Genomic DNA, 11,391 nt, shown 5'->3' on the forward strand with positions numbered 1-11,391 from the left:
AGCTTTCAACAGAATTCAACACCCATTTATGATAAAAACTCTCCAGAAAGTGGGCATAGAGGGAACCTACCTCAACATAATAAAGGCCATATATGACAAACCCACAGCAAACATCATTCTCAGTGGTGAAAAACTGAAAGCATTTCCTCTAAGAACAGGAACAAGACAAGGATGTCCACTCTCACCACTATTATTCAACATAGTTTTGGAAGTCCTAGCCACGGGAATCAGAGAAGAAAAAGAAATAAAAGGAATACAAATTGGAAAAGAAGAAGTAACACTGTCACTGTTTGCAGATGACATGATACTATACACAGAGAATCCTAAAGATGCCACCAGAAATCTACTAGAGCTAATCAATGAATTTGGTAAAGTTGCAGGATACAAAATTAATGCACAGAAATCTCTTGCATTCCTGTACACTAATGATGAAAAAACTGAAGAGAAATTAAGGAAACACTCCCATTTACCACTGCAACAAAAAGAATAAAATACCTAGGAATAAACCTACCTAGGGAGACAAAAGACCTGTATGCAGAAAACCATAAGACACTGATGAAAGAAACTGAAGATGATACCAACAGATGGAGAGATATGCCATGTTCTTGGATTGGAAGAATCAGCATTGTGAAAATGACTATACTACCCAAAGCAAGCTACAGATTCAATGCAATCCCTATCAAATTACCAATGGCATTTTTTTATAGAACTAGAACAAAAATCTTAAAATTTATATGGAGACACAAAAGACCCCAAATAGCCAAAACAATCTTGAGGGAAAAAAAACGGAGCTGGAAGAATCTGGCTCCCTGACTTCAGACTATATTACAAAGTTACAGTAATCAAGACAATATGGTACTGGCACAAAAACAGAAACATAGATCAATGGAACAAGATAGAAAGCCCAGAGATAAACACACGCACCTATGGTCAACCAATCTATAACAAAGGAGGCAAGGATATACAATGGAGAAAAGACAGTCTCTTCAATAAGTGGTGCTGGGAAAACTGGACCGCTACATGTAGAAGAATGAAATTAGAACACTCCCTAACACCATCCACAAAAATAAACTCAAAATGGATTAGAGACCTAAATGTAAGGCCAGAGATTATAAAACTCTTTGAGGAAAGCATAGGAAGAACACTCTTTGACATAAATCACAGCAAGATATTTTTTGATCCACCTCCTAGAGTAATGGAAATAAAAATAAACAAATGGGACCTATTGAAACTTAAAAGCTTTTGCATAGCAAAGGAAACCATAAACAAGACGAAAAGACAGCCCTCAAAATGGGAGAAAATATTTGCAAACGAATCAATGGACAAAGGATTAATCTCCAAAATATATAAACAGCTCATGCAGCTCAATATTCAAGAAACAAACAACCCAATCCAAAAATGGGCAGAAGACCTAAATAGACATTTCTCCAAAGAAGACATACAGATGGCCAAGAAGCACATGAAAAGCTGCTCAACATCACTAATTATTAGAGAAATGCAAATCAAAACTACAATGAGGTATCACCTCACACCAGTTAGAATGGGCATCATCAGAAAATCTGCAAACAATAAATGCTGGAGAGGGTGTGGAGGAAAGGGAACCCTCTTGCACTGCTGGTGGGAATGTAAATTGATAAGCTGCTATGGAGAACAGTATGGAGGTTCCTTAAAAAACTAAAAATAGAATTACCATATGACCCAGCAATCCCACTACTGGGCATATACCCAGAGAAAACCATAATTCAAAAAGACACATGCACCCCAATGTTCATTGCAGCACTATTTACAATAGCCAGGTCATGGAAGCCACCTAAATGCCCATCGACAGATGAATGGATAAAGAAGTTATGGTACATATATACAATGGAATATTACTCAGCCATAAAAAGGAACAAAATTGGGTCATTTGATGAGACGTGGATGAATCTAGAGACTGTCTTACAGAGTGAAGTAAGTCAGAAAGAGAAATATTGTATATTAACGCATATATGTGGAACCTAGAAAAATGGTACAGGTGAACTGGTTTGCAGGGCAGAAATTGAGACACAGATGTAGAGAACAAATGTATGGACACCAAGGGGAGAAAGCGCCAGAGGGGTGGGGGTGGGGGTGTGATGAATTGGGCGATTGTGATTGACATATATACATTGATGTGTATAAAATTGATGACTAATAAGAACCTGCTTGGGCTTCCCTGATGGCTTAGTGGTTGAGATTCCGCCCGCTGATGCAGGGGACGCGGGTTCGTGTCCCGGTCCGGGAAGATCCCACATGCCACAGAGTGGCTAAGCCCGTGAGCCTTGGCCGCTGAGCCTGCGCGTCCGGAGCTTGTGCTCCACAACAGTGAGAGGCCTGCGTACTGCAAAAAAAAAAAAAAAAAAAAAAAAAAAAAAAAATTCACAGGGCTGGTGTCTGTGCTGGGATGAGTGGATCAGCTGGGGATGGGTCCGACATCTCTCTCTGTACATTGCCTCTCACACAGCTAGCTTGGGCTTCCTCACAGCATGGTGATCATGGTGTAGGCATGCTTCTTGCAAGGCCACTGACTTCCCCAGAAGACAGGAAGTGGAAGCTGCCAGTCTGTTAAGTCCTGGGCCTGGAAGCTGTCATAGTGTCGCTTCCTCTATGTTCTGTTGATCAAAGCAGTCACAGAGATTATCCACCTTCAAAGGGAGGGGACATAGACTCCCATGTATCATTGGGGTAAGTGTCAACGTGTTTGTGGTCACCTGTAATCCATCACAAATGTACTGTCCCTTCCATATGAGAACACTTAATATATAAAAGAAAGCAAATGTGTTTCTATTTTTTCCTTTTCAGGCCATAATTACCAGTTTCTTTCATCTTCAGATCATGCACATCCTTCCTAACACTGATATACAGTCCAAATTGTCAGAATGTCCCTAAGACGTGGCACCATTATCCCAGATATGGCTGTCCCGGTACAGAGCATGGTGAACTGATCAGTGTCTCTTTTCTAGAAAATATAATTCTATGAATGCAGCCTAAAACTGCATTTGTGTTGTTTTTATCAGCCATGTCACACTTTTGATCTGTATTGAGATAAAATGAAATTTTTATTATAAAAAGTAATTGCAGCAAATGTGCAAAATAGAAACCACACAAAGAAGAAAATAAGTTTACCTGTATTACCACCACTGAGAGTTAACTACGGCTACCTTTTGAATCTTTTTTCTATTAATAACCGTGTTCACCTGTGTGTCTTATAAATTGGTTTTTATCCACTTAAGAAAATGTTACATGCATTTTCCCCATGTCAGGAAATAGCCTTCTACATTATCATCCATAGTGATGACATCATATTGTACTGTGTGGTCAAGTGAAACACCTCATCTGTTTTGAATGAGATGCAGTTAAGCCAGGTCTTCTCCTTTCTGTACTTGTGTAATTTTTTTTCCTAACCTAAATGTAGGACTTTACATTTTTATTAAAAATCATCTTGTTGCTTTTAAGATAAATTATTAGAGTCTGTAATGATCTTTGAAGTCCTGATTTCATCAACCAGTCTCTCCCAGGTTTATATGATTTCAAAATCAATAAGTATCAAAATCACTGATAAATCATTCTAAGTAGGATAGAGCCTTATAGCATTTCCTTGGAAACCACCCTCCAGGTTTCATTACTCCATTGATCAAACACTCTTTAGCTCTGATCAATTAATCATCTTAGCTGTACTACCCTGTGGCTTGTTTCTCCATTTGAAAATAAGAATTTTCAAAAACAAGAAAAAAGACTGCCAATCACTTTACCATTTGGATACATTATGTCTGTCACATTCCCTTTTTTTTTTGCGTACGCGGGCCTCTCACTGTTGTGGCCTCTCCCGTTGCGGAGCACAGGCTCCGGACGCGCAGGCTCAGCGGCCATGGCTCAGGGGCCCAGCCGCTCCGCGGCATGTGGGATCTTCCCAGACCGGGGCACGAACCCGTGTCCCCTGCATCGGCGGGCGGACTCTCAACCACTGCGCCACCAGGGAAGCCCTGTCACATTCCCTTTTATGCTCACCTTATAATTTTATTAATGAAAGGAGATTGGAGTGGTTTGGTTTACCTTGTTCTTTTTGAACTCATGCTGTTGTTTTGGAGGAAAAGAAATTAGTCAAATACTATCCAATTCAAATTCCTTATCATTCCTGAATGTATAGGTTGGACTTAAAGGTCTTAATCTTGACATATCCCTCAATTTGGAGATAAAAAAATTTTTTTTCAGACTACGTTTTTTGTTATTGTTGTTTCTCTTTGACATCTACAATTGCTGGGACTAAAAAAAAAGGGACTAATTAGTTCCTTTAAAGAACATTTAATTTAAAAAATGAAAACATTTTTCTAATGTGTTCAAAAAACAACTGCTTAATTTCCCAAGGATTAAATACAACTCACTGAACTGTAAATAATAAAATACATTAAAAACGATCCAGACTAGTTTTGAATTCCCCACAGTCCTTCAAAGAGTATCCCCTGTGGCTTGGCATTCTCATCTTTAAGTCCTGTAAGTATACTTCAGTGTGGCTCAGTTGGGACAAGCAATTTGGACTCATTCAAGGCAGTGAAGAGCTTTCTTCTGTCTCCTCATTTATGTCAGATTTCCAAGCCCTGAGAAAGCATTTGTTCTACACTCTTCATATGATGATTACTTTTCCTGAAATGATGGAGGCAAAATAGAAGTAGAGTAGTTGTGCTTTCTATCTCCTGTTCTCATTATATCATTGGCTTCAAGTAATGAAACCACCTCTTTCCTCTCTCAACTACCTGAGAGCTTGCTCATCTTGAGATGCTCCACAGTGCCCAACATAACGTCTTACTTGTTATAGGTATATTAGTCAGAACTCTTGGTTACAAGGGATAGAAACCCAATGCAAACTTTCTTAAATCACACACACACACACACACACACACACACACACACATACACACATATGGGATGTTTTCAGTGAGATCTGAATGTTCTGTGTTCACAGCAATTCTCTATGTTTATGCTCTTGGAATACAGAAATGTTGTTATGGAGGTGCTAAACACAGAGAGGAAGGTCTAGGACATGTTGGGAGTTATGAGGAAAAGAAATATTTAACAAAATGCACAAAGCATAAATTGTAGCCATGTCTAGACACCATGTCGTATCTGAATAATTTTTGTGCCGATAAATGACATCAGAATTTTAAAAACAAATTAAATATATATATTTCCACAGCAGATGAACTTCAGATAGCTGTATAAAGAGATGCAAATTATGCCATCAGGACCTGGATTCTCTCTGTCCATTTCTCTTCAGTGCATTTCTCTCTGATTTTACTCAGAGGGAGTCTCCCTCCAAGTGGGAACTCCAGGCTTGCATCTTCACAGCTCTAAGCTGTAAGGAAAAGAAAATTCTTCTTTCTTGATTGCTCAAGTAGAAGTCCCAGGGTGAGCTCTGTTTGACCTTATTGGCTTGGATTAGGTCATGTGCCCATTCGTGAGCCAATCAATCACCTTGCCATGAGCATTGATGCTGATTGGCCTGACCAGTGCTGATTGGTGACTCCCCAGAGTACTTGGGGTATAATCAGCTCTACATAAGGGCAGTGGAGAGTGAGGTGCTGGCGCTTCCTCCAGAGGAAGGCATGAGTATCATTATCAGAAGAGTTAGGGAAGGTTGATGGGTAGGTAAAAATAACACATAATCATGACAAGTTTTTCAGTTAGATACTTTTTGAAGTAGCTAATTAGTCTCATTTTTTTTCTGCCAGTGATTGTATATGACAAAGAGAAATAACAACAAAAAACTTAGTCTGAAAAAAAGATTCGTTTTAATCTCCAAGTGGAGGAATATCTCAGGATTAAGACCTTTAGGTCAACCTATACATTCATGAATGATAAAGGATTTGAATTGCATTTTAGTGTTTGACCAATTTTTTTTTTTTTAGTATTTGACCATTTTTTTCCCCCAGAATATATGGGTTCATTTTTCAGTTTATGACTTTCCTGGAAGCAAATGCAACACTTGCTATCACCTGCCATTTAAACAAAAGATTTCTCACTTTTAACTAAAAGAAAACTTGTTACAACAGGACTACTATATACATTAGAAAAGATAGGCTCCCTAGCTTGTGGTGGCCTTGGTAGAGAGTTGGGGTCTCAAGGACAATATATTAATGCATTGCTGCCCAGTTCTCTGTGGTTTGATACTACCCTCTATGGTGCAACCGAGAATAGGAGTATAAAGGCTGGTGCTCTAGTGATGAGGTGATCTGAGACAGCCAGTGTCCAGTTACAGAAACAGAGTACATACTAGGTAGTCCAACAGAAGGAATTTAATATGAAGAATTGATTACAAAGGTGTTGGGAGAGCTGAAGAGTCAAACAGGACCATGAGGCAACCCAGAGATTAACAGGGTTAATCAGGAAAGCAGGAAACCTCTGCAAACTCTAAGGCATAGGGAATAAATGGAGGACATAATGTGACCAGAGCCAGAGAACTGGAGTTAGAACAACTCAGTAGGATCTGAATCTACAATAGACTGCCTGACATGACCTGGGACCACAGAGGAGATGCCAGCCAAAGCAGAGGGGAAGAAGGGGGAAGAAATACCCTGACCTCTCCCTCTCATCTGCCCACCCATCTCCCAACATTGTCTCTCGTTGGCTAAGCCAGAAGGCAGCTAGCAAGGAAGTCTGGGAAATGTAGTTTTCAGGGCAAAGGAGAGAAATACATCTGAGACCAAAGGGACAAATGAGTGACACATGACCTGGAGCAAGATAGATATGAAGATTGAGGCTGTTTTCATGTGGAAAAGTAACAGCTTTATTCTTGATTCACTTCTTTGCCGTAGTAAGAGGATTTGAAGCCTTTCTGCTTAGAGGAAAGGGAAACTCATACTTTCTGATTCTGGACAGGGGACAACCACGGACAAAGAGGACCGAAGAGTAGGAGGAAGTAGGGGTTTTGCAAAGGAAATTGCTAATAGAAAATGAGGTGATTCGCTGGTGTAGACAAAATCTTGGAGAAGCAGTGGGGAAGGTGGAGATTCTCCTTCACACTGGAAATGTAGGGGGAGAAAGAGAAGAGAGTGCTGTCAGTGGCCCCCGGAACAGATGGGTCCTGCTTGCTATTTCCTAGGATTGCTGCCTGCCGTGTGGTGTATCTGGACTGTTGAAACCACAGACTGCCTTACAGAAGGCTCCTGAGCCCCAAGCATGGCATGAGACCAAAAGAAGACCATTAACAGCGTCATATTTGGAGGGACCAGGAGTTGTTCTCAGTAAATTCGAGGGCAGATCACAGTAGCTGATCCTTCCATCATTCTGTGGAAGATTTCATTGGTTGGCCCCTCACCTACCTAGGGCTACCCTATGGGAGAGCTTCTCAGTGGTATCACTAGACCCTGCATTCTTTTCCATCCACCATGTGTGGGCATAGTCACCTTGTCCGTAAGCCCAAGAAAATGAGGCTGCAGCTCTGAGTACTTAGTGTGGGTACCAAGTTAGGATAGTGTGAGTTTAGACACTGAGTTCAGATAATGAGGGAGTACTGAATTGTCTAAATCTTTTTGGCTTCTGGGCATCGGATAGCAAGAGTTTAGCCAGTGATAGAATCCTGTATTTCAGTATTTTAACAGCTGGCACAACCAAACTAGTGTGTCCTAACTGAATCTCAGCCCTGCCCATAGTCATTGCTCCTTCAGGAAGCCTTGGGCCATCATGGCCCCCGTAGACACACTTCCAGACCCCAGGCTGCTCTGTAACACAGTTGTGGCAGAGTTCCTTATTGAGATTTCAGTTTGTGCTTTATATTGTAGTTATAACCCCCAACCATAGCTTCCAAGAAACTACCCAAGAACATAAAACATAGACAAGAATCTGAGTTCGTTTGCCTCATGAGCTTTTGTGCTGCGAGACTGCAGCAGACTGTTCCTTTGTTTTCCAAAGCTCAGGCTTTCTGAGACCAGTTGTGCCTCACACAATTGGCCCAGGGCTGAAGCCAGTGGAGAGATGTGTCTGTTATGATCTCAGCAGTATCAATACAGAATTTTAAGTCTGTTGTTAAAATTTTTAAATGGAGAGGTTCTATCTACAAACCCAGATTTCAAGCTTTTCCCAGAAAATTGTGTGCCCAGTCAATATTGGCGCTGCATTTTAAGGGCCAGCAATGACCCTGTCCCCTTCAGAAGGCAAGGGTGGTCAGCCACAGTCCTTACCACTCCCTCTTGTCTTCCTCACCCAGACTTGACAGTCAGTTTCCATTTATCATCTTCCACCTGGCAGGTACCACTCATTTGCATCATCTGCTGGACCTCTTAGGTATTTAAGTTTGTGACTCAGACTGGATCAGGGCTTTCTGAGGGGAGAGGCAGAGGCAGGCAGCTGGAGGGGAAGTAGAGTTGAGATTCTTCAAGCTTATGTGACAACTGGCTTTTGTGGGTCCTGTGAGGGGAAGAGACTAAGTCCCCACTTTGGGACTGCCGTGAGGTGGCTTGCAGATGCTTGGGAGTTTGAATACTGTGCCCTTGCTCACTATGTTGGGAGACTGCTGGGCTCTGCCTTGAATCTGCCCCCTCAAATGACCAGACTAGCTTAAACCAGGATCACCTAGTTGTAACTGTGAGGATTGAAGACAAGGATTTTCCTTTGAAAGTTTAGGACGTACAAGAACCCTGGGACTTCTGAACAGCACTAAAAGGAAGCCCCATAGGATTACAGAACTGAATATCCTCTGGCGATGTGGGAGAGCGTTCAGAGCAGAGTACTGATTCAGAGACGAGACATCGACCATTCTGTATTAGCTTTGCGGATGTCTGGCTGGACCCTCATGTGCTCCTGTGTTGAGAGCTGTGATGAATCCCATTCTCCTATCTGCAGGGCTGGATTTGTGTGGTTTGCTTCCATGCTCTCATCAAGGAGAGCTTTCTCTTTGTTTTGTCATTGTGTGAAGTTGCATGCCTGAAATGATCTGGTGATGATTTTTCAAAGAGCCCCAAGCACAGAGCTCCGTATTTTTTTTCTTTACAGCAGCTGTTCTAATAGTCTGTCTCCTGTTTCACGGAGTATAAAGGAGATGACGAAGCCACCATATATTCCTGAGTATCGGCTGACATTCCTGTGGGACACTGTAGTAACGTCCTTAGCGCCCTCCTGTATTCTGCTTTCTCCGTTCATTGTGTACACTAGCTTCAGAGTCCTTTTCCCAGCTCCTGGGGCTAATCTGGCTACGCTCACTCTTTCTCAGTCTATTTCTGCGTCCCTGCACCTTCATTTAATGTCTGGTTTCTTTAATATGGATTTCTAGAGAGAGTCCATCCTTGAGACACTGATTCATTTTCAGTAAAAGAAAAGAAAACCACGTTTCAGAACCTGCGAGGCTGTGGATGACATCCTAGCAATGTCAAGACCTAGCATTTATGAGGCACCTTTTCAGTTACCTGTTGTAATAAATCACCACTTAGTGGCTTAAATCAAGAACAATCATTTTATTGTTTCCCACTGTTTCTGTGGATCAGGAATTTGGGAAGATTTAGCGGAACAGTTCTGCCTTGGGCTGTATTTGGACAATGACGCGAGCATTGGGGGTTGGCTGGCATCTCTCTCTTTTCATGTCAACTCTGGACCTCTCCACGTGTTCTCTCCTTGTGAGCTGCTCAGGGCTTCCTCACAATATGGCATTCCCAGCGCTCCAAAAGCAGGGTTCTCAGTGAACCAGGTGGAAGCTCTATCAACTTTTTGAAAAAATTTATTTTATTTTGTTTACTGAAGAATAGTTGATCTGATCTAGCCTTGGAAGTCATGTCACTTCCAACTGCCTGCTGTTTGTTACAAGAGAGTCACAGACTCACCCAGATTCAAAGGGAGAGGAAACAGACTCCCCCTTTGATGAGAAAATGCCAAAGTTCTAAAGAGCATGTGTGCAATGGGAAATAATATTGTGGCTTTCTTTGGAAAAGTATAACCTGCCACAAGGACTTACTATATTCAGTAGCATTGCCATCTCTCTCTCTCTCTCTCTCTCTCTCTCTCTCTCTCCACACACACACATACATTTATTCCTCACAACAAATCCATGAGACAGTTCTTTTAATTCCCCGTTTTACAGATGATGAAACTGAGTCTTACAGATGTTAAATAATTTGTCCAGGGACTTGTAGTTGGTTAGCTATAGGGTCGGGTTCCAATGTGCATTCTTTTGTTGTTGTTGTTGTTGGGGGTAGGAGTTTATTAATTTATTTATTTTTGCTGTGTTGGGTCTTCATTTCTGTGTGAGGGCTTCCTCTAGTTGCAGCAAGCGGGGATCACTCTTCATCGCGGCGTGCGGGCCTCTCACTATCGCGGCCTCTCTTGTTGCGGAGCACAGGCTCCAGATGCGCAGGCTCAGTAGTTGTGGCTCACGGGCCTAGTTGGTCCGCGGCATGTGGGATCCTCCCAGACCAGGGCTCGAACCCGTGTCCCCAGCATCGGCAGGCAGATTCTCAACCACTGCGCCACCAGGCAGGCCCCCAATGTGCATTCTTAAATAGTATCCTCCACCACTCCCTGAGGCACCAAGGTAAACACCACCTGGAGAAGCTTCTGGCAGTCCGTCAGCCAGCCTTCCTAGTGATTCCCACTTTGCTGTGTGTACTAAGTGTGGTGAGAGAATATTTCAGAGTGTTGAGCAGGAAGACATCCCCCTTAAGCCACCACATTCCTTTATTGTGCCCTGAGGGTCTCCTCCCCACGGAAACCTTGTCTACTTCCTACCACCTCTGGTCACCCCTTTATGAAACCAGAAAACAAAGGCCACAGATACTTGTCTGTTAAGTTTCCAAGCTGCTTGTTGACTAGATTAAAATGTCCTAGCGTTAGTGACAACGTTGGTGCTTTGCTTTGATGGCTTCGGATCCCCTTTTACCATTTATGTCCCCCCTTTAGTGTCCTTGAGCTCTTCATAGTGCCTATGGCTCCTTTTTTTTTAAAAAAAATATTTTTTTTTTTTTGGCTGTCGGGTCTTAGATGTGCCACGCGGGGCATTCGGGATCTTTCATGGCAGCTCTCGAGTTGTGGCACGTGGGCTTAGTTGCCCCGAGGCATGGGGGATTCTAGTTCCCTGACCAGGGATCAAACCTGCATTCCCCGCATTGGAAAGCAGATTCTTAACCACTGGACCACCAGGGAAGTCCCTGTGGCTCCTTTTCAAAGACCTGCCCTTGGGCACCTGGGGCTCACTCTGCCCAATCATAGGAGAAGAAAGGAGGGCCTGGGGACTTACGTCCCCCCAGGGCGTCCTCAGCCAATGACTGCAGGTTGGGATGATGAAGGCCCAGCCCCCCGTCCTCTGGTTGGGATAACTCCCAGGGCTGACTTAGACTCAAGAGCATCCCTCCAGGGTCAGGTGGAATGTACCCTCTGTCGGACTTTTCATGAACT

The sequence above is a fragment of the Grampus griseus genome (assembly GCF_964374135.1).
Source record: "Grampus griseus genome assembly, chromosome: 16".
NCBI lineage: Eukaryota > Metazoa > Chordata > Mammalia > Artiodactyla > Delphinidae > Grampus > Grampus griseus.